This window comes from Cyclopterus lumpus, chromosome 10 (genome assembly GCF_009769545.1).
Source record: "Cyclopterus lumpus isolate fCycLum1 chromosome 10, fCycLum1.pri, whole genome shotgun sequence".
Taxonomy (NCBI): domain Eukaryota; kingdom Metazoa; phylum Chordata; class Actinopteri; order Perciformes; family Cyclopteridae; genus Cyclopterus; species Cyclopterus lumpus.
The window spans coordinates 14,684,029-14,705,743 of record NC_046975.1 but is presented as its reverse complement, the minus strand read 5'-3'; the positions used below and the strand labels follow the sequence as shown (position 1 = coordinate 14,705,743).

Here is a 21,715-nt window from a genome sequence, read left to right as displayed (position 1 = left end):
GAAAGGCAGGAAAAGACAGAGCGGTCTGGTTTCATCACACATGTGATTCCTATTCATAGAATGTAAACAGTAATGCAGCCAAGCCGGTGTTTCCATTTCACATTCAGTGCAGTTCAGCAGGCTGGTTTAAGCTTAACCCTCTCACTGTGACACTGGAGACAGTTCTTATTACAAAACCAATTTCAAAATAAATCTACACTGTTCGGTTGTATTTTGATCCATCCCAAGGTACTGTGTTGCTTAATTCTTATTTCCTGTTTGTTTCATTAAGTTAGGATTTGAGGACACATCTACAAACACTGCACTGCAAATTGATTCCACATTAATTTATTTGATGCATTTGTTTTAAACTATTTAGTCTCAAGCTGCCTGAAAGAGTCTTTTTAATGGAAACATTTCACATATAAAATTAAATGTGTTCAACAAAAGCCACATTTTCAGTTGCATAGCGAGCTCCTGACAGTCTTCAAATCACATCAGTTGAGTTTTAAAAAGGCAGCAGGCAGAACTGTGACTCAATGTACAAGTTAGCTTTTCCATTCCCTGGTTACCAATGTTAGCTCTTTATGGGGAAAACATGGCTGCGACTCTGGGGACGAGTTATCTCAGTTCACCTTGCCGTGCCTCAGCGGATCTCATGGAAACTCCTAATATTATGTAACACACAACGGCGCAAGAAGATTCTGCATGAAGGATGTTGGTACAATAGGAAGCTGGTGTGTTGGTCCAGTTATTGACGTGTTGGATGTCATCCAAAGTAAGTTTTGGTACTTATCATATAGCAATGGCATACTGATACATACTGATATGTTTTTCCTGTATAAACTATTAACATGACTTAGTATATGAATGAAGTATTTAACTATTTTTGTCATTATACCCTCGTAAAAAAAATATTTCTTACATTTCAACATGATTTTAAAATGTGTTAATTTCACCCAACTTTAAAACTGAGGAAAGCATGATTGCATGCACCTTGCTATATAATATTAGCTGTTATTGTGCATTTGGAATAATGTGTTGGTGTCTATTATTACAGACCCAAATGACTCCCGAGGGGTGTCACTGAAGGTGCAACTGAGTGTGACTTTGCATACAGCCACATCCATTTTCACAGATGGATTTGTTTTATATGCTTTTCACTGCCGGTCACCAGTGCTGATGAGGGCTCTTTTGTGTGAAGGACATTTGCTGATACAAGACACTGAAAATTAAATAAACAATCAATTCTTGTCAAACGCAAAGCCAAGCAGACTTGCTAATTGGCTTAATACATTTATAGGCTACATGAAAGCCGAATGAAATGAGATTTTCACAGGGTTGTGACAGTGAGTAGAACACACCTCCTCTCTTTCACCCTCCACTTATTGCATCTGCCTGTTCCAGCTTGGCAGCCTGTGGGTAATGAAGCTAATAATGTCAGGCGTTGTCTCATCAGCTCTCTGAGGCTTCTTTTGCTGCGGTGTGGAGCCTTATCAGGCCTCAACACAACACCGAGTACCAACCATGCCCCTGCCTCCCTTCATGCCGCTTCCATTATTCATGTGCATTTGCCCAGGTGAGAACAAACTCGGGATCAGAAGTTGGCAGAACAGCTTATTAGATATTTAGACATGCCTGAGCGTGCTGGATGGAGGAAAGGATGAAGAGCAAGGGAGAACAGACGAGAGTTACCATGAACTGTCAACAGAGGCAAACAGGTAATTGGTGAGCAGGCTTCAAGCCCAGTGGCTCGTGTTCAGGGTGTGAACTGCTGAACCAGGAAATCAGGCTTGGAGATACATTTTGGTCGGTATGAAGTCATTTCTCTCTTCAAATATTTTGCTTACAGGACTTGGATACGCGACTAGCTTAAAAATGACATAAGTAGGCATGGATCCGGAATCATGTTTTCTATTAGAAATACATTGTCTTCTTGCTTTGCTGCCTGCAATCTAAAATATGTTCAAAGCCAGTTCACCTTGAATATCATCCAAGAGATAAAACATCGATCCTCTTTTCTATGACTAAGCTCTCCAGAACTCCTTTAGAACTAATATTTTAGATTCCACAACATTTATTGATGACACAAAAATGACATGAAATAAGATGAAAGAGTGGACAAGCACACGTTGCAAGACTTCAAATCAGCTTAAATCTTTCTATATTTCCATCGGTGTGTGTGCATGTATGTGTACAAGCGCATGGTGACAAGTTAATGGCTCACCTTTTACTGGTATTTTCTATATATATATGCAAATGTGCTCCACAGTGTGAAGAGGCAATCTACGCACCATATAAACTGCACTTTCAGCTTCCAAAAATAAGTTATTTTCAGTGGTAAATTACATCCTGTACACCTATATTAGACTGGACCTATATTAGACTGAAAACAATAGCCCTCTGCATGAAGAGTGACGATATACTTCTGGAAGGTTTTCCCAGTGTGAAAAATAGCTGAAGTCTTTGAATGCATCGTATTTGTGCTCTAAAGGAGCTAACTGACCCATAAGGCAACAGCCACTTCATCAATAGCTTGCCGAACTGTATTAGCGAATGATGTTGTCGTTATTGATTCTAGAGGAGGCAGATACTCGGGTCAATACTAAGGTCTCAAAGGCATTAACAATCCTGACTGCTCGCATGACAACTGTCCTTATTAAGAAACATTTCTGCTGTGCTACAACAATGCATTTGTCGACTAGAAAATTACAAGAGTTTGGACATTTTTCCTCCTCATTGCAGGAAGATAAAAGTCTAAATTTCTCAGGGAGAGAAAAAACCTAAACTTATGCAGCTACAGATTCTGCCAGTTTGTGGTGAAAAGAAAAACAAAGAGTGAAAGACAGAACGCCTTGGTGGTGACCGTGAGTGTCCGGTGTTTATGTATGCAAACTACCACATGTGCATCCAGCTCCCTAAATCTGCAGCAGCAGCTGGGCCTCAATCTTCCAAACTGTCTGCACAGACTTTCAGCCGAGGGAAATACATTTTTACACTCGATACAAAAAGATAGTACAGATGAAAGACTTGTTGGAGTTGTCTCTGCTGAATCATCCGTAACCTCATTACACACAGCAGAAACACCTAACCTCGTTTTAGGGACGACTCTGTCTCCCTCCCTTTCCAAATGGAGGCGCAAGGGGGGAAAAAAACAAGTGTGCAATGACAAAAGGAAATTGACGTTTCAATATTTTAATCCCTAGATTGATTTTCCATTCCAGCTCCGGTGGCCTGAGTGCAAAAGGCCTTACTGCCTCACCTCATGCGGCACGTTGTCGGACCATGTGTGCCCTCACATTGGCAGCATTTATCCAGGCGCAGAGGGACATTTCTCATACCCTCAACTGCACTGAGCTGTCAGCAGTTAAAATAGGCTGCTTGACCAAAAGCCATTCAACGAAAGCCGTCCTGCTCTAAGGAAAGCATTCACCTCGGATCAAAGCCCGAAACACAACACATCCAGGAGGGCCATTTTCCACTTCAACTGTGGATGATGATGGCACCATTAATGAAGCAGGACGTGTTTGTGATGTGTTACTCGGCCTTTTCGGTAATTCATTTTGACCGAGTGTCAGGAGAAGGGCGAGGGAGATAGAAAATAAAAGGGGAAAAAACACATGGAGGTCAAAAAATAGATCACACGCCCAGACAGCGAAAAACAAAAAGAGCAATAAAGTGAGAAGTGGGAGACCTTCATCGGTGTGACCCCAGGGAGGGGGTTCCTGTCCTCTATCTCACGCTCTCATTCTACAAAGTCAGTGCCTTCTATTTATACAGCACTGTAATGTTTGGCATTTCCTTCAGGGGAGGAAGCGTATGAGCCATTGTTTTCCTTGGCTGCTGTTCGATTGGCTCAGCAGGCTCCATGCTTCCAAATGTCGGAGGCTTGTAGCTCTATTTATTCGATTAGTTTTATTTATCACCAATAGACATTCATTTGTTCCTGGGACATCTTGTTAATCTGAGCCGAGGCAGATGGATAGCTTTTTCCCACACTTTTCTACCCTTTGTGAAATATTGATATACACATGTTGTAGGTTTCTGGGAGAGGAAACCGCACCAGAACATAACTGTCCAAAGGCAGATCTGAGCTTGCAGCTGCAGCAACAATGATGCTACAACGATACGCAGCACATAATCATTGGAAACGCAGTCATTTGCAGCGGCTAGCAGTCACTCTAAACTCCAAAGAGGCAGACAATATAATATCACAGAAACATTTAAATACATGCAGCCAATATTCAAATATAAAATGTACTTAGGCTGAGAGAGTTAGCTTACATACTCTCTAAAACAGTTTGAATTATGTGTTTGTGATTTTAGAACGCCCCCGCCCCTCCTTTAGCCATGCAACCGAGGCCGACACAGATCAATAGGTTGTTAAACAATAGCTGCCCGACGTTGCCGGCCTTTTAAAAATAGCCATCCCCGCAGCACTGCAAAACCAAGGAGAATAATTGTAAAGGTTAACAATGTCTACTGCTATAATCAATATTGAACTGAACCGATGGCCTGGGGACTAAATACTCAGTCCAAGGTCTTTTTAGCTGGAGGCAGGTTCACAAGAACTCCTACATTAATGACCGGTCAGGTATTTTATATTTTATGGAACCAACAGTGTTACAACATAACATCCTGCAGGCACTTGCCAGATGATCTATGTTTAGCAGAGTCTTGGGAGAATATCAGAGACTCCGAGAGATCGTTGTAACTGTAATCAACCAGCAAGAGAGGAGCTGCTTTTAGAGAGGTGTTCCTTAAAGATGCCTGCTGGGGTGGATGAGTGTGTATGATGAAAATATGGATGTGCGCATGAGTAAGTCGAGGAAAGAGCCATGTTTTTTCTACTCCTCCACCCCCATGCCTTTTTGTGTATGCTCTTTGCTGTGTGGCTTTTAATGCTCCCATGAATTCTCCAAACATCCTTGAAGCTCAAACATCTTTTTTCACGCCTCGTCCTGTTTACACCTTCCCTCTCGAACTGTCTTATTATAGTTATTTATCTCTCTGCCACCGCCTTCCATGGACAATCCTACACAATTGTTTTTTTTTTATCACAACTGTATCCTGTGCTGGCATTCATATGGAGTTGTTCATTATAGCTCTGGTAAATGGCCCAGAAATAAAGAGAGTTAGAGTTAGTAACAAGTGTCCAATATAGTTAGAAATCTTAATGAAGAGACTTAATGAAAACTATCTTCTAAAGCAGTGATGTGGGAAGCAAGTTGAGAGTGAGGCATTTGTAGATTCTTCCATAACATCCTCAGATTAAAAAGGAAAAAGACAAACACGCTGCTCACATGTCGTGATGAATACACATGTATTCACCCCAGGGTCACACCACCATTGCACAGAGCTCCCCTCCCTCCACCTCCTCCATGGCTCCTGCATCCCGGAGAGGAGCTGTGGTACACTCTACCCCAACTGTAACAAATTCCCCTTCATTTTGGTTGTTTTCACCCTGTCTGCCTGGTTAATTAACTCTCGTCACACCTGATCATCCCTCATTCCCTTCACCTGTTGCCCATTTCCTCATTAGTCCCTCACTACACTTACTTGCACGTGTCCTCTGCCAGATTGTCTTGTGTGTTAGTGCCAAACTCTCCAGTGTACCTTTGTTTCATGCCTGACCTGTTCTGACCCTGTTTCGCCTGCCCCTTCTCAGATTTGTTTGCCTGTTTTGACGCTGCCTGAAGCTGTAGTTAAAGTATTTTTCTTATCCATCCGAGTCGTGCTTGTGAGTTCCAGTACCTGTAACCCTTACACAAACAGAGACCTCTGGGGTGGGCAGCGTTATCTCCAAACCGTATCCCGAGCTCCTGGTGCCAGCAGGTAAGATCATGGGAAACACTTGTGTCGCTGTTGGCGTATACACAGGCAGCTGGCTGTTGACTACAGCATGGTGGGAGGTTGGACGCCTCCGTGGCTCAGCTGTTGCTGTTGGGTGGACAAGCCCACTTTTTCCTTATGACTGGATGGACTGTCAGGATTTAGACCCCAGTGTTTAGAGATTTGTGTGTGTTTTGCACACGTCAGCAACAGGACAAGCTGAGGCAGCGATGACACCTACAGTTTTTTCAGTTCTAACCACAACCCTATTAAAACTGCCTACATTTGTGTTTGGTTGTTTTGTTTCAAGCTGTCCAATTACAAGTGAGCAAAGCAAAAGGACTCTGAAGATGTGTGATTATTGGACATAGTTTTGCAAGGTTATTGGCAGTCAGGAAATCAAAATAAATCTCTACATTTAGATAAAATTCCACAATTCTTTTCTTCAGTTTTACAATTTTTTAATATTCTACAGGAAAAGTTAAATTCATATCTTCTCTTCATTTCTGCCTTCCCACACTTTTTCAGAGCTCCTCTCGTTCACACATGTCCATCACCAAACAACAATCAAGCCCTAATCTAAGTCATTGTAAATGTCAACAATTATAGTTCTCTCATTGAACTAAGCATCTACATGTACCTTCCTGCTAGCTGACTGAGACTCACCTGTTGAAGCATCTGAGTACTTCCTTCAATGTTTAAATTCTAATTAAATGTTTCTCAACTCACAAATAATTGTACAAAACAAGAGATATTTTGTACAATGCAAGGTCTCAATCTGCTGTAGAGAGCTTCTTGGCTGATTACATTTCCAATAGCGCCACCTTCAAGCAGCATTACCTGAAAATTAGATTGCAGCCTTATTGGGTTCAAATGCAGTGATGCTGTGGAATCTCATCCAAAGTCTGTGGACCTCCAGTCTTTACCCCAGGGAAACACAGCCAATAAACCTTTTACTTAATGAAGTAACACTAACCAATTCAGCTGTTTTGTGACATCATTGGAGTAAATGCTCCACATGGTCATTTATTTATGACACTGGAACAGGGCAAGTGGTGTACATGTTCTTTTACTTGTGTTTTTACAAGTGCATTAATGTCAACTGAAAAGGTTGTTGCACTTGTTCTCGATGACACAAAGAGGTGGAAAAACGAAGACGAGCAAAGAAAGTATCCGCAGAAGGAGAAATGCAAAGACGGGAGTGAAATAGTCACAGCGGTATTTGTCCTTCCTCATTCTTTTACTGATTTTTGGTCTTCATGTGTTTCAGATTATTGGTTTTTCAATTTCTCTTTCCTAGGTCAATGGGTTGTTGAATGTGAAATGCATGCAGCCTATAGCCCTGAGCTAAATGCTGGGCCTCTGCCTGCAGCTTATTGGCTTTCACTGGTTTACGTTCAGAGACTGGACCATGACATGTTCTCTGTCACTGCCAGTTTGTCATCTGAGCTCCCCCGGACTCCACACATGTAAAGTTATAACCCAATAAGCAATGGCTCATATCATGTGATCCATTCCTGGCACTCCTTGTTACAGAAGACATCATACAGAATTTGAAGTGTGGTTTGCATTAGTAAGCAACCTGCAGTGAGTCTGTCAGCATCCCAAGTTTCCTTCAGAAATGGGCCCACAATCCATTTTTGGTCATAACATACATAGTTTTAGATTCCCGTCAAAATCTTGCAAGCTCAGTTTCTGCTGTGAGATGATATTCTGGAAAACATCCGCTAAGTATCGATTGAGAGAAACAGCATTCTTCAGCAATATTCCGATATGTATTCTCTACTCCTTATTATGTGAGCTCTGTTCTGCTCAGATAGCACTGCTTACCAGTTGACCAGCTGGGTGCCACTGCTCAGTCCCAGTCTGAACTTTTTAGTTCAAGCTGCAGTGAGGTGGATGTTTAACACCCAACCAGCATCACCATAAAATCCCATTAATATTGTGTTTTGCCAGAAAGAGGAGGTTAGGCAATGTGTTGTCATGCATGACTACTCTCTGCAGATCTACATGCAGTGTGAAATGTATCCGGGAGACAGGCTATGCCTCCGCTCAGTGCAATGAAGAGATCAAAGGAGTCTGGAAACAAAAACAGGAGGAAATCTGTCACACCATACATCCATATGCCATGTCTGCCTCGACTCCCACATTCATTCCCTTGATCCATTCTATATCACATAGAAACCATTTCCTCTGCTAATGAATGCTCCCCAGTAAGAACTTGGCAATCTGTTAGTTGCAGTTTTTTGTACACTCCATAACTAATTACAGCTATCACAAATAAATTGAATACATACTGTCACCTCCATCACAATATTCATAACTGTGGATATACAAGTGAGTCATTTCTTTCACTGAAGGAGATTTAAATTGTCTTTGTATGAATAATATGAAGCCATTTACTTATCTCCACTAACTGACTTCCACTCAGGCAGTTATTGCCAATTATTTGTGACAGCCTCACCCTATTCAACTGACTATGGGATTTTTGTTCTTAATGTATGATTTTCAATAGGACAAGTCGGTCTCTTCTAATATGAGGCTCGTTACAGATCCATGTTGTTTCGTAGCTTATGTATATATATTTTTGAACGAAGTTTTCCGTCAGTACACACACATTGGCAGCTGCTTTTCATGGCTCACACGTACACAGGAGCATTCAATACTATGATTATTGCTTACTTCACTGCTCCGAACATACTGTTTCACTTTTGTACCCAGCACAAAAGCATGTCCTCGCGGGTTTTGCTGCCATTATAAAACAGAAAAAATCCAAATAACACAATAATAAACACAAACACTGAAAAACTAATATTCACAGCAAACCCAGGCGATGGGTCAGATAATGTTGTGTAGTATTATATTACTGAAAGCAGCGTTAACTTCAGGCTGTTTCAAACTTTCATCAAGGTAAATGGTAGACTTAAAAGACCTTTTTAATACCACTTGGAATTAGATGTATGACTCTGAAATGAAGATGAAAAAAAGTTCAGCAAAAATGGGCTTATTTCTAAGCTGCTGAACACTAGAATTTATTTAAAAACCTTCAAGGACTTTTGAGGACCATGAGTAAAGGTGAGGAACACAATATCATGTATGATCTAATAAGTATCTGCAGACACCAAGATACATCAGCCACAGGACACAAGTCACTTACGGTCACAGATGGCCAGAGGGCAGTGAGAGATATTGTTTCAGATATTTTAATCGGCACTGTGGAAAGTAAGGATAAAATAAGACCTGTTTTGGTAAACTGCTGTGCTGTTATTAACACCCTCTTATGTCGGATTGTTCCACTCACTGCAAAGAAACATCAATGGATCCAAAGTAATAATAATTATATGTATTATTTTCCAGTTCCTTTTTACAATTCTCATTAAAAAGGCAAATTAAAAAAGGCAACTTTTTTTCCGCCTCGCCCGGCTTTTACAATCCAGACCATGACATCCGTCATTAAAGCTTTGTGTAATGTTAAACGTTTCTCCCCTGATCCATTAAATTCAATGGGACATCAATATTTCTTTAAAGCCACCCCTGGCCCTAAATCTCCTTGCTGTCTTCGGTGAATAGACAAAACTTTACGCACAAAACGTTAAACAAAACAGATCAATAGCGGGTAAAGCAGACACAGTGAGCTTTGCAATGTGTCTTACAGCACTGACAGGAAACAGCACCCTTTATTTCTCAGAGGGAGAGACGAGCGAGACCAAGGGAGAAGGAGAGAAGAAGAAGACAGATGATTGATGCATGGGTAAACCAAGAGAGGGAGAAAAGAGAGGGAAGGAGAGAGACCACAGGAAAACAACCCTAAAGATAGACAGGAAAGCGAATGTATGACTTTTGAAGGTATAAGTGGCAGCCTGCAGCTTTGGCTCTAGTTTATTTGAGATGGAAGCATACATGAGTGTGCTGATGTGTAATCGGCCTGATGAGCCATGCTGTGTAATGGTACGAGACGGGGCATCTCTGAGGCTTTATGGCAAAACAACTACTACTACAGTGTACTTATGGGACATACCTTCGCTCAAACAGATGGTGATGAGAGAGAACGAGAGAGGCACAATATCAAATTTAGAAACAGGACTTGAGATTCAGCAAAGAGCCGCTGATTTTTAAAGGTTAAAGCCAAATAAAAAAACCAGTTCACTAGTCAAGATGTACTCTGTTCATCTCGTAACGAGACCGCTGACCTTCCCTGTTAATGCTGCTAACGCTTCAGCACACGTTCAAAGAAGCTGAACAAGCACGCTTTCCTCACACTGACAGCTGAGCTCAGCAGGATCATCACAACATAGTTCAACACCGCATGAGCTGACTTATGTGCAGTGACACTTCAACACTCTCCTGACAACTTTGTGCATTTCATCACAATTTGACAGGGTATTAATTTCGGGGCACCGGCTTACTGCTCTGATTTTACCCGGTGGCAGATTTGTTTTTCATATTTTAGTCAGTGTTCATTGCTTCAGATCAGTTGAAAAGAGAAAGGAAAGGCTGTGTAAAAAAACTGCATACCCATTTCCGTTAAATTATCATTATTCCGTGAGACTGACATGTTTTCAGGAATCCTAAAATACAAAAAGTGTGTGTGTGTATGTATATATATGTATGTATACGTATATATATATATATATATATATATATATATATATATATATATATATATATATATATATATGTATGCAGGTAATCACATCTAAACTCTTGAATATTACAGGAATATTACAGTGGTACCTTATCAGAAAATACAGACAAAATCGAGTTTCAAAGACGCACAACAAAATCTACACATTTAACAAGAACAGTTCAGGCCACTGCTTTTCTGTTGGAATACTGAGGATATCATGAATATATATACACACTCATATCATTCCAAACAAAACCCTAAGAAAATGTTTTAAACAATTCATGGCACTGCAGCTCCAACATTGAGCCAAAGAAAAAGCCCAAACCCAAGCAGAGGGAGGAAGTGTTTGCCATGCTTTTTACATGACAGCAACACATGAATCCAACTGCTGAATCATTCCAATCACAAGTCTGCAATCCGCTGCGCCGCAGGGGAGCCGACACAGAGTCGGGTGCGGGACTTATGGTCAGACAGTTACAGGGGACTTCAAAGCAACATAGGATACATCATGCATTTTCACTCATATTACTGGAAATGACCCATGTGAGGAAAAAGCCAGCTGATCCAATGTTTCACTCACGTTTATAGACACATAATTCTGCCGCTGTCCAATTTAGCAGCTTCCTAAACCAGCAACACACATCTGTCCATTCATGGCAACATGTCCGATTGGCTCCCCGTGTTTTTTGGACACGGAGAGACACACACACACACACACACACACACGGAGCACCAGGTGTTACAGTTTGAGCGTTAATTACACCAGCAGCCTGCTTCACACATGTTCGCTTGAATGTGGACCATTCAAGTGGTCCCCGTTTCTATTCCAGGGCGCCTCTCTCTCTCTCACCCCGGCGTGTTATATTTGAGCCCCAGAGTCCGAACCAGAACCAGAACTAGAGCCAGACACCGCTCTGCGCGGAGGGGACGGGTTGTAAACACCTACCAGCTTTGAATGCCGAACTCTCTTTTCTTCTGTCATCTTGAAAGTAGACCGAAATGAAGTTAGAAGAAACACGGGAGAGGTGGGACAGACAGGGGTCTGAACCGAGCCGGGATGTACTGGAGCGGACTCCTTCGCTCCAAGTCTGCTCCACACGGCGCAACAACAAGCACTCAAAAACAAAATAGCCGCCCGGTGCGTTCAGTCTGCGGGGCTGCACCGCTCCGCTAGCGACAGCGCCCAGTGAGCGGAATATGCAACTTTGGAAAAAATGAGACAGGGAACAGGGGAGCGAGAGAGAGAGAGAGAGAGAGAGAGCGCGAGAGAGAAGCCAGACAATCACAGGAAAGCGACTCCTCCTACTCACACAATACAAAAAGCCAAAGCCAGCACAGAGAGCCGCGTCAGTGCCGAACAGAGCCGGCCACGTTACTCCAAACTGGAACTACTTGCTGTCGCTGGAGCCCAATAAGTCACGTGTGGATGGGGCAGCCGCGACTACACGTGACACGTGTTCATACCGTTTATCGGATAATCACCTTTACATCGGAGGGCAACGTTGGTGACAACAACTAACCGGCTGGTTTATGGCTTGTGGAAGGAAGTTGCCTGAGAGACACCGGCGATGCTGCCCAGTAACGGGGAAGGGGGGGGCACACAATGAGGTCACGACCCACCTCCACAGAGGCAGTTGGGAGGAGATGACAGCAGTTTTCCAGTCAATTAATGGCCACAATCCTCTTCATTTCCTTATCTGGGAAAATGATGCAACTGCGGGTAATAAAGCAGGCCTCTGATATTAAAAAGCCCTGCGTTGTTCATTAGCCTACTATCAATAAGTAAAACAGGGAGGTAATGCTATGTTAAATTGCAAAAAAAGACCCAAAGGCGGCAATTAAAATATTCATAGATTTAAACTTGGGCAAACCTGGTTTATAATAATGGCGATATCACACTTTCATTTACTGGATAAATTACATGATTACATGAATTTCTCTGCGTGTGTGTGCCAAAATGTCTGTTTGTTTTAGTGCGAGTGTGATACTACTTCATGACGCAGTCGGTCTGTTACTTTAAATGGTTGTTTTTATGTCCCACATTTTCATTGTAGTATTCCCATCATATTTCTAAAGGATACCACACACCGGAGACCTCCTATACCACCGAAAATATATCAGAGAATCACAACAACCTTTTTCTGGAGGTGTGTGTGTGTGTGTGTGTGTGTGTGTGTGTGTGTGTGTGTGTGTGTGTGGAACAGTGCACAGATTAAGAGGTTTTGCAGAGCTTTCCAGCAGCCTGCTCTTGTGTGCTGCTGCTCTCTGCATCTGTCAGACCCAACGCTGCATGTACTACCATTTCCTCCCCGTGCATTGCTCTCTGCATGTAGCCCGAGGGGAAACTGTGTGTCTTATGATAACAGACAGATGTTATGAGTTATGTAACAATTGTATAATAAGAAATGTAATTTTAATGGTACTCAAAATGTATCATAGTGCCATAGGCACTGACAGAGTTTAGGAAGGTCGATGCAACGTTTAAAACAGTGTTTAAAAGCCAAAATATTTATGACTTTTTCCATTAAACATGTCTCATCACTGGTCATGTCAAATACACTAAACACTTTTCCTCAGTTATCAAAGGCAGAAGTGTATAGCCCCAATAAACCAACCTTTACTGAAGTCACTTTTGAGGCATCGCTGATCATTTTTATCGATCCAAATTTTTACTCTTTACTTATTGGCTGACACTGAAGTTATACAGTCAGATTTCTGAAATATGAAAAACATGTATCTAATATGGAGCTTTGATTCTATTCTATTTATCAAAATTCTCTCTGACTTAAACGGGGACAGTTTCGCACCAATTTAAATGCAGACCATATAGTCTATGATTTGACAGATTTGCTGGGAGAAGGCACTTGTAGATCATCTCACAAATGCCTGTCATCATACTAAAATGACTTTAGTTTGGCTTGTAATACTTTCCTGTTTGTTTGTAGGATTTAGGGGAATCTATGGAATGGAATATTATTAATTACTGTAATTTTGCCAGACAAGGTGTGGACCGACATGCAGCTGTGCTCTACAACTGTCAACAAGAGCCACCACAAATTGCCTGAGTACCTATCTGTTTCTTTGAGCTCATTGTTTACTATAGTTACCTGTCAGCCTATATTCAATATATATACAAACACAGATGTCATGCCTTTTCTTGTCTTGATAACCGTTAGTGGACACTGTCTTTGGCAAACCCTGTCTTCCTGTCTGCAGCTAAATCGGCCTCCCGGTGTGCAAATCGTTCCCTACTGCATATGAGCCGAACTGTCTGACAGCTGGCCTTGTTTTTCAACCAAAGATACTGGACCATCGTCTTACTGGGAAGCCAAGGTAGATTTTCCAGACAATGGCATTTTTATTTTGTCAACTAAAGTGAATTCCCACATACTTTCTGTATGTGTTTATAAATGGTTAAAATAACTCCTATTGACTACATGGTTTGAGCAAGTACATATTGAACATGAATTCCACACCAAGGGTATTCTGGATCTCAAAAGGTATTTTGTGCTTTAAACCTGACAGAATGGTTCTCTGATTGACTGCCCAGATGGAGCTGAGATCCAGCCCCAGGCTGTCTTCACTCAGATTTCCTCACTGACCACGTGGACATCTAATTTGTCCGACTGGCGGTAGTGAAGGCAGCCATAGCCTCGTCCAGGACTCTAAATTAACTCAGTAATTTGTGGTGCTGGACAGAGCGGATGTACGTTAACTTGTTGCTTGTGCAGAGCGACCGCTTGCTGCTGTGCTGTAATCGGTCTGAGGTATGTTATTGATCATTTTAGCCATCATAACTTTAGCCAATGAGACTCACTTCAATTATTATTGTATCATTAAGTTAAAGCAAAGCCTGCAAACCAGTTCAGGTAGTCACAGCTTCAAGTGGAGCATTGTGGGTTGTTCAATGTTTGTAGCATTTTGACTTTCATAGAAATAAGATGGTATGCTTTACTCTCTGAAGTCCTTAAAGTTACACTTTAACATTGTGTGCTACTGTAGCTACAAGTGCCCAAAGTGTACTCTCTGCTGCTGTAGACATGCTATCTAGTAGAATCCATAAACGGGTCAAATATGTGTCACATCAGGGACAGCATCCGATCTAAAGCATGAGAAAACTGGAGCTGGCAATGTAAACCAAGCTGAAGACATGGTGATACAATAACGGTGTGTCCTTTGAATGACAACTGCTGTATGTGCGTGCGTGCGTGTGTTGTGTTAAGTGGATGGAATGCCCAGACTTTCTTATCAAAGTCACATTGCCTTCTTCACCCTCTGGCTTCACACCACGACTGGCTGGAGCCGAACTCCAGCTGCCCACAGACACAGAGCCAAAGCTAAGGAGTGACGACTCCTTGTCATGCAGCATCGTAAAGGCCCAGATCCATCCCAGCAACATGCTGAGTCCAACCGTTCTTCTTATTTCTCTATTTTGTGCCTCCTAGTGTCCCCGTCCCCCTGCCTGTGTTCCATAAATAGATCTCAATACGTCATCTTCAAGGATGTCTCCTTTCCTAAGATGCATGTCGAGGAGAGAGGAGGCTTACTGGAGGCGCTTTGAGCGAGGATACAAAGGTGAAGACGTATAAAAGACGTATAAAAGAGGCATAACACGTTATGGCATGTTGTGAATTTAATTGAAAGTTAACATATAAGTTGTAATGAACACTGTTATGCTCATCTGACCGAGGTCATGAAATACAGTGGAAGGTTATATTAAAAACAATGGACAGATGAAGCCTGCCATACATCATAATTAACTGACGTCGCATTAAAATGATGGCCCCAAAGCCCGGCTGTCGCCTCGACTCCTCCTTGTGTCTCTTCCTTGCCTCCTCCACTCGCATCTCAAGTGGGAGGGACCATGATGCGAGGAGAGGAGGCGAGGAAAGGAATCGAGGATGAACTCTCAAGTTGGGAACATCAATTTGACATGCAAGAGCTTCAATTGTCACACCATCTGAAAAAAAAGTTAATTGGGAATCAATAAATCTTTTCACAGGTTGCTGGGACACTGACTTACTACATACATGTTAACATTTTATTCAAACAGCATTTATTTGACTGTATTTAAATAAAAAACGGTTGCCTTAGAAAACAAAAGACATGTTGAAAAATGTGATGAAAAGACAATGAAAGACAGAATGAGGGCAGGCTGGAGGACTGAGGCTGCTGTTGACAGAAGACAAAGCGGCCACTGGAGACTCGGCCTCACTATTGTGAGCGGCCCAGGCATGGGTAATATTACATATCAAATTACCATCAGCGCCACTACTTTAACAATGTGAGTGTACGTGTGTGTGTGTGTGTGTGTGTGTGCACTTAGAAGTGCACGACAAATCACCAACACCCCCACACAGTGTGTGTCCAGAGGAAATGCATCAGCTCCTCTCTTCCTCTTTCCTCTCCCAGCCCACATGCCACCAGGGACTTGTTGTACAGCACCAGACTGTCTGTGTGCTGCAGCAACATGAAGTGATCGGGGAAAAACACTGGCAGCAGAGACGTTCAAAAACCTTTGTTCCTTTTGGAATGGAGGGAGTTTTTGACCGAGTGCAGAAAGCTCAAGAGAGTGATCTGGTATTCTGTGCATGCATGCGTCTCTAACGGTTGTGGTGTCAGAACACAAACACTCCTCAGTAGCTGTGGCGATCCTTTTATTTCACTCCAGTTTAATCAAACTGTAATCAACATATAATAGGTTATGTGAACATTTTGAGCCGCCTTGCTTTCATTTGGCAACAATCGTTTGAGAAATCTAACATCACTTCGTGAAGCACTTAAAGAACCTACATTTATTTCTCCATTATTTGTCTGATCACTTTGCACTTTAATGGGGATAACAGTGGCATCCTCTAGGCCATCATTTTCTTCATTTCCAGTTGATTCCCTCATAAACAGATCGATAAAATACTCGGAGGGCATAAACAAACCAGTTGCTGGGTGTGGCATCGCTCTATCAGCTTTCCATTAGTCTCGCCATCTCAAATATGTTTTTTTTGCCAGTAGAGTCAGACTGCAGACATTCAGTTTTCACTTCAACCTACATAGAGAAAAACATCATTCATATTTTGTATTAAAAACAATTTCAGAAGAGAATTGAAGGCACTGTTGACTGAACTATGATGGTATGCTTTACCCTCTGAAGTCCTCAAAGTTACACTTAAACGCTGTGTGCAAGTCTTAACGGTCACTTGGTCAGATGTAAACTATCTACTGTAGCTACAAGTGCCAAAAGTGTCCTCTGTGCTGCTGTAGACATAATATATTTAGTAGAATCCATAAACAGGTCAAATATGTGTCACATCGGGGACAGGATCCGATCTAAAGCAGCTATGAGAAAACTAGACTGGAAAACATGAACGTGAACCCTTCTGATGGAATAACGCTCTGACCTTGTAATGGCAACTTCTGTGTCTGTCACTGTGTGTGTTTGTGTCGGTCACTGTGTGTTTGTGTGTGTTTGTGTGTGTCACTGCGTCCGCAAGTGTTTCTGTGTTTGTGTCGGTCACTGTGTGTGCAAGTGTTTGTTTGTGTGTGTGTGTGTGTGTGAGTTGCATGCTCTGTGAAGGGAATGCCCAGGCGTTCTTATCGTAGTCACATTGCCTTCTTCACCCTCTGGCTCCACACCAAGACAGGCTGGAGCCGAACTCAGGCTGTCCACAGAAACAGAGCCAAAGCTAAGGAGTGACTACTAATGTACACAATTATGAACATAAAATGTCCACTCAAACTACAAACTCTGTAAAAGCTCATTGGGCTGGACATAGCAGCAGGTTAGTGGGTGTTTGTCATCAACAGCATAACCTTCATTTGAGAAATAAGAGAGACTGTGCACCACTTTGCAACTCAAGAGATGAGAATAATATATCAAATATATTCAGACAAAAACCTATCCTACTAATTAGTAACTGCAATGCGAGCTTGGACTCATTCTACACACCCAGGACACATTGACAAACAAAAACAGTGATTTAAAGAGCCTTTATAGCCCCTTAACTACTTGTCATAATTAAAGCGCTTATCTAGCCAGTAATATTTCTAAACCATCATATATATTAGATAATATTAAAGAATTCAGATGCATTTAGGGACTTTAGGCCAAATAATTAAGATTAGCAGACAACAAAAACGCACAACCAATTTGTTAGAATTAGTTGGATATAATAACTGATTCTGAAATGACAACTCCTCCTCCTCTAGCCAGCCCGTATTGCTGGCCCTGCTGGAGGAAAAGGGAGACGCGGGAGAACCAGAACCAGGACTACGGTAGCCAGTCTGTCCGACCCGCTGCAGTAAAATGTGAGGTTTTCTAAAGAGACTCTGGTGCTCGGAAACGTTATCACATTAGTCCACAGGGTCCGCCAAAAACAACACAAAATTAAAGTTCCCTGTAGCAGCTTCCAGAAAATATGATCATGACCACAGTGCACATATCACCAGAGCCATAAAAGAGAAGACTAAAAGTCAGATGTCAACCTTATTAGTAAAAATAATCAGCCAATACATATCATCACATAACAGAAAGTCTCCAACACCAAGCATTCTCTTTGTAAGCCAAACCAACGTCTCCTGCCATCATTGTAATACTCGTGTAACTCCAGCTGATATGTATTACCACGGCTGCCTGAAACCATCGAAAATAATCTGCACTCAATTTCAGCTCTAAAAACCTGTTTCCATAATGTCATGTTGGTGTTTTCTGCTTGAGTAGCCGCCCGGCTTGGGAACACACAGCTCGTTGTCAGCTGTCAGATACTTTAGGATCACAGGAGCTGCTCTTTTATTCACTAATGATTGTTTGGGTTTGGTGGCCTCGTAAAACACCAGACGGTATCCCAGTTAGCAGAGTGGTTGGTTTCCAGAGGCCAGACGAATGCTTGTTTGTGTGTGTTTCAGTTAGGTCCCAGTACAGCCCAACTGGGACACATAGGCATTAGCGCCTAACAGTCACCCGTACCGCTGCTACATTACTGGTGTCTGTCAAAAAGCTATTAATGTTCTGTATTTTACTTCATTATGACCTAATGAACTGCAGGGGAGGATTTTAAATGGCTCACAGAAACAGTAGTGAGACGCAAACGGTGTGCAAAAAACAAGCCTTGTGTGTGTGTGTGTGTGTGTGTGTGTGTGTGTGAACCAGACGCCGCAGACGAGGTAGAGGGCAAGATGTGGGAGTTAGACGAGCACAGCACTGAATTATTTGACAGCAACCCACAAACTTCACCATATAGTTACGTCATATGCATTCTCTTATCTGAGATCCAAAAATCCAAACAAGATGACTGAAATACAAATCGTTGATTTAAAAAAAGGTGCTAAATTCAATATTCAGAGCATTATTATAGCGACAAACCACTATTTTCCTCGTGCAGATAAAGAGGAGTAATGTGTACCTGAGCAGAGAATGATGTCGCCCTCCCTCTGTGTGTTGTATTGCGAGCTTCTCCTTTCTTAGCCTACGAATATTACAGATGTAAACTATTTAACAGTCGATATAGTCAGTGTTTTGATGTGTGGCAATGGCGCTACACTTCTGATCAGGCCTTTGAAAGACATTCCAAATATCAATTATGCAGATATGATCAATTATATAAAATGACTATTTCTCATTTCCTGGGTAGCACAGAAGTCATTTAGGATTACAGACATTTTGGAATGGACTCACTCACCTTATCTCTATCACAGTGGCTCAATAGGGCCCTCCTGCTGATTTCTAATAATTTAATTTCACTTAATGCAATATACCTTATGGAATGGCCGGTAAAACCTGGGACTCTGCATTGCATTAGTTGTCGCCTTGGTATCGTCTTGGCCCCTGTTTGGAAAGCTCTACTGTGTACAGATGGAGTGGTTCTCAGACAGTCAGGTGACATGAAGGGACCGTTTCAATAACGAATGACTGGAGAAGAAGTGCTCAACGTGATCAGTCAATGTACATACTGCATGTGCACACACACTTCTAATGGCACTGGCTCCACCATAAACAATATGTGTGTTACAGAACCCACAACACAACAACAGTCCCCTGCAAAACAAGCAAAAGAGAATGACAAATTATGTATGATACAGTCAACTGAACTGAAATAATCAGAACACTGCAGTTTTGGAATTGAAACATCACTGGATAATATTACGAGTGAGTGTGTGCGTGTGTGTGTGTGTGTGTGTGTGTGTGTGTGTGTGTGTGTGTGTGTACACTGCTCCTGCAGCAAAAGGCAAAGGAACAGAAGTGGGAAAGATAGACAGCCTGTGAGGGAGACTGGAGACATAAAAAGCCAAAACACGGAGGAGGCAGATAAAATATGGGTCAGACAGAGAAAGACAGGGAAAGCTCAATGTAAATCAGAAAGTGTAAACATGTACAGGCCTAATCTCATTATCCCTCATCCTCCTGGGTCTGTGATGGGATGCTTGATTAAAGCAGGAGATAAAATAAAAGAGGTAGAGGACATAGATGGAGGTAGGAGGGAGGAAGGTGATTGAGTAGAGAAGAAATACATATTGATAAAGGGAAAGTATGGAGCAGGCCTCATGTGCAGATACGACTCCACACAGTGTGCTAGATGTGCAGCACTCATTAACATAAGCAGAAGGATGGCAAAAAACATTCTGTAGCATATTGAATCAAATAGGGTGCTTTTGGCAAATTGCATGAAATTGGATACGATACTCTATCCTCTGATTTATATGTTCATATGTGAAACCATTCAAAGCCCATGTGGACTAAATGGATGTTAGAGGTATTTGTGTGATGATGTAGAAGATCGTAGGTGCTGTAATCATAATGTGTTCTTTAACAAACAGACTATAAATATCTAAATATTGTAAAAAAACAAATATATTAAAGCAAACTAAAAAGAACAGTCTAACAATCAGAGTGGAATCTGCATATCACCGACCTGCTCTCACTGCTGCCTTTACTGTCCTTTCAAATAGGGACTATCCAGCAAATTACAATAATTGTTGCACTTAGTTTAAGATCAAAATGAGGCTAATCGGTACATTTATTTCTGTAAGAAGATCGCTGACAATAAGAAAGTATCAACCACAACATGCAGTAGACGTTGTAGTAGTAGTAGTAGGAGCAGCGCAGGGAAGATGTATGCATAATTCAGACCTAAGGGACAAGCAACTGAAAACCACCGCAATCTTTTCCCCTATTTATTATTCATATTCGACACCGATTGCATGTCCTACTCAACTTCTTGAAATTGTTTAATTCTTGTTTCAGCAGCAAAGGACCTCGTGATTATTAAAAAAAAGGGTTTGAGACGTTTTCTCTCGACATGCACGTCATGTGAATCATACATGTGCATTCATGCACTGGACCTGAGCATCTCCCCTCTGGCTGCACCCACCAGGTTGAGGTGTGGTCCCATCTATTTACTTGAGCTCAAGGAGCTTTGAAAGGAGGGTGTGCCGAAGTAATTATAATTAACTGCTCATCAGAGTGCCTGAGCGAGCGTGGAGCACACTCAAAAGAATGCAGTGCAAAGAGGCTGTGATGGCATTTCAGTACACCGCTGCCATCACAGATATTTTCTGGTCTACACAAACACTAATCTAACATTTGTTTGTTCCCATGTTGTCTGGTGGCCTTGTTGTGGAATACTTAGGCTGACATTGATGCACTGGATAAGTGCTCTTACTGCTCGGTCAACATGTCTACCCATTTGCCATGGGATTCTTGTTTGCCGTGACTATTCATTTCCCTCCTCATCTCATTGCCCTCCAAAAAAAAGAAAGAAAAGGGGTCCGACACAGATATGAACTCAACAATGCAGTTTGTGTATTAAAAAGATTCACGATCTGAAGAGATAAATTGCAACAGAGGATATTAGCATCAGCGAGGACATGTTTGGTATTGTGCTATACCTAGACTCCGATATGGTGGTTAAGATGACAACATGATTGCAAAAACAGGTGTGTTGCCACCAATTGTTGTACTTTCATTTCACGCATACGCCATAACGTAGTCAGCAGAATAAGCTGTCTTTTGATTCAAGTTGTTGCTCAGTAAAGTCACCAGAAACAGTTTGAAATTAATCTCATTGGACTTTGGCCGACCTTTAAAAGTGCATTTACATTCCCGACATTATCCCGCAGTATAGAATTCCCCTTGATACACACATTTTTTTAAGTGAGTAGAAAAATTAAATAAAGTGCTCCCAGTTATTGCGTGTGGGCCAATAATTCAGTGGCATTTCACACTTGAGATACTTTCTCATACAGTGAGTGCAGACACCATGAAATAGCCTATAAAGGTGTTGTCAA

At 41.9% G+C, this 21,715-nt stretch overlaps 1 protein-coding gene across 2 annotated transcripts in view; it reads right to left on the bottom strand.

The window, feature by feature from the left end:
• Window positions 1–21,715, bottom strand: part of mid2 (midline 2) — a 129,650-nt gene that overhangs the window by 72,091 nt on the left and 35,844 nt on the right. Inside the window, exon 1 of one of the 2 annotated variants that reach the window (XM_034544238.1) lies at window positions 11,385–11,754. The exons of the other annotated variant lie outside the window; for it this stretch is intronic. The gene's annotated coding sequence lies outside the window, so the exon portion shown is untranslated. Of the gene's footprint in view, window positions 1–11,384; window positions 11,755–21,715 lie in introns of those variants that run through there. 2 annotated transcript variants of the gene reach the window in all.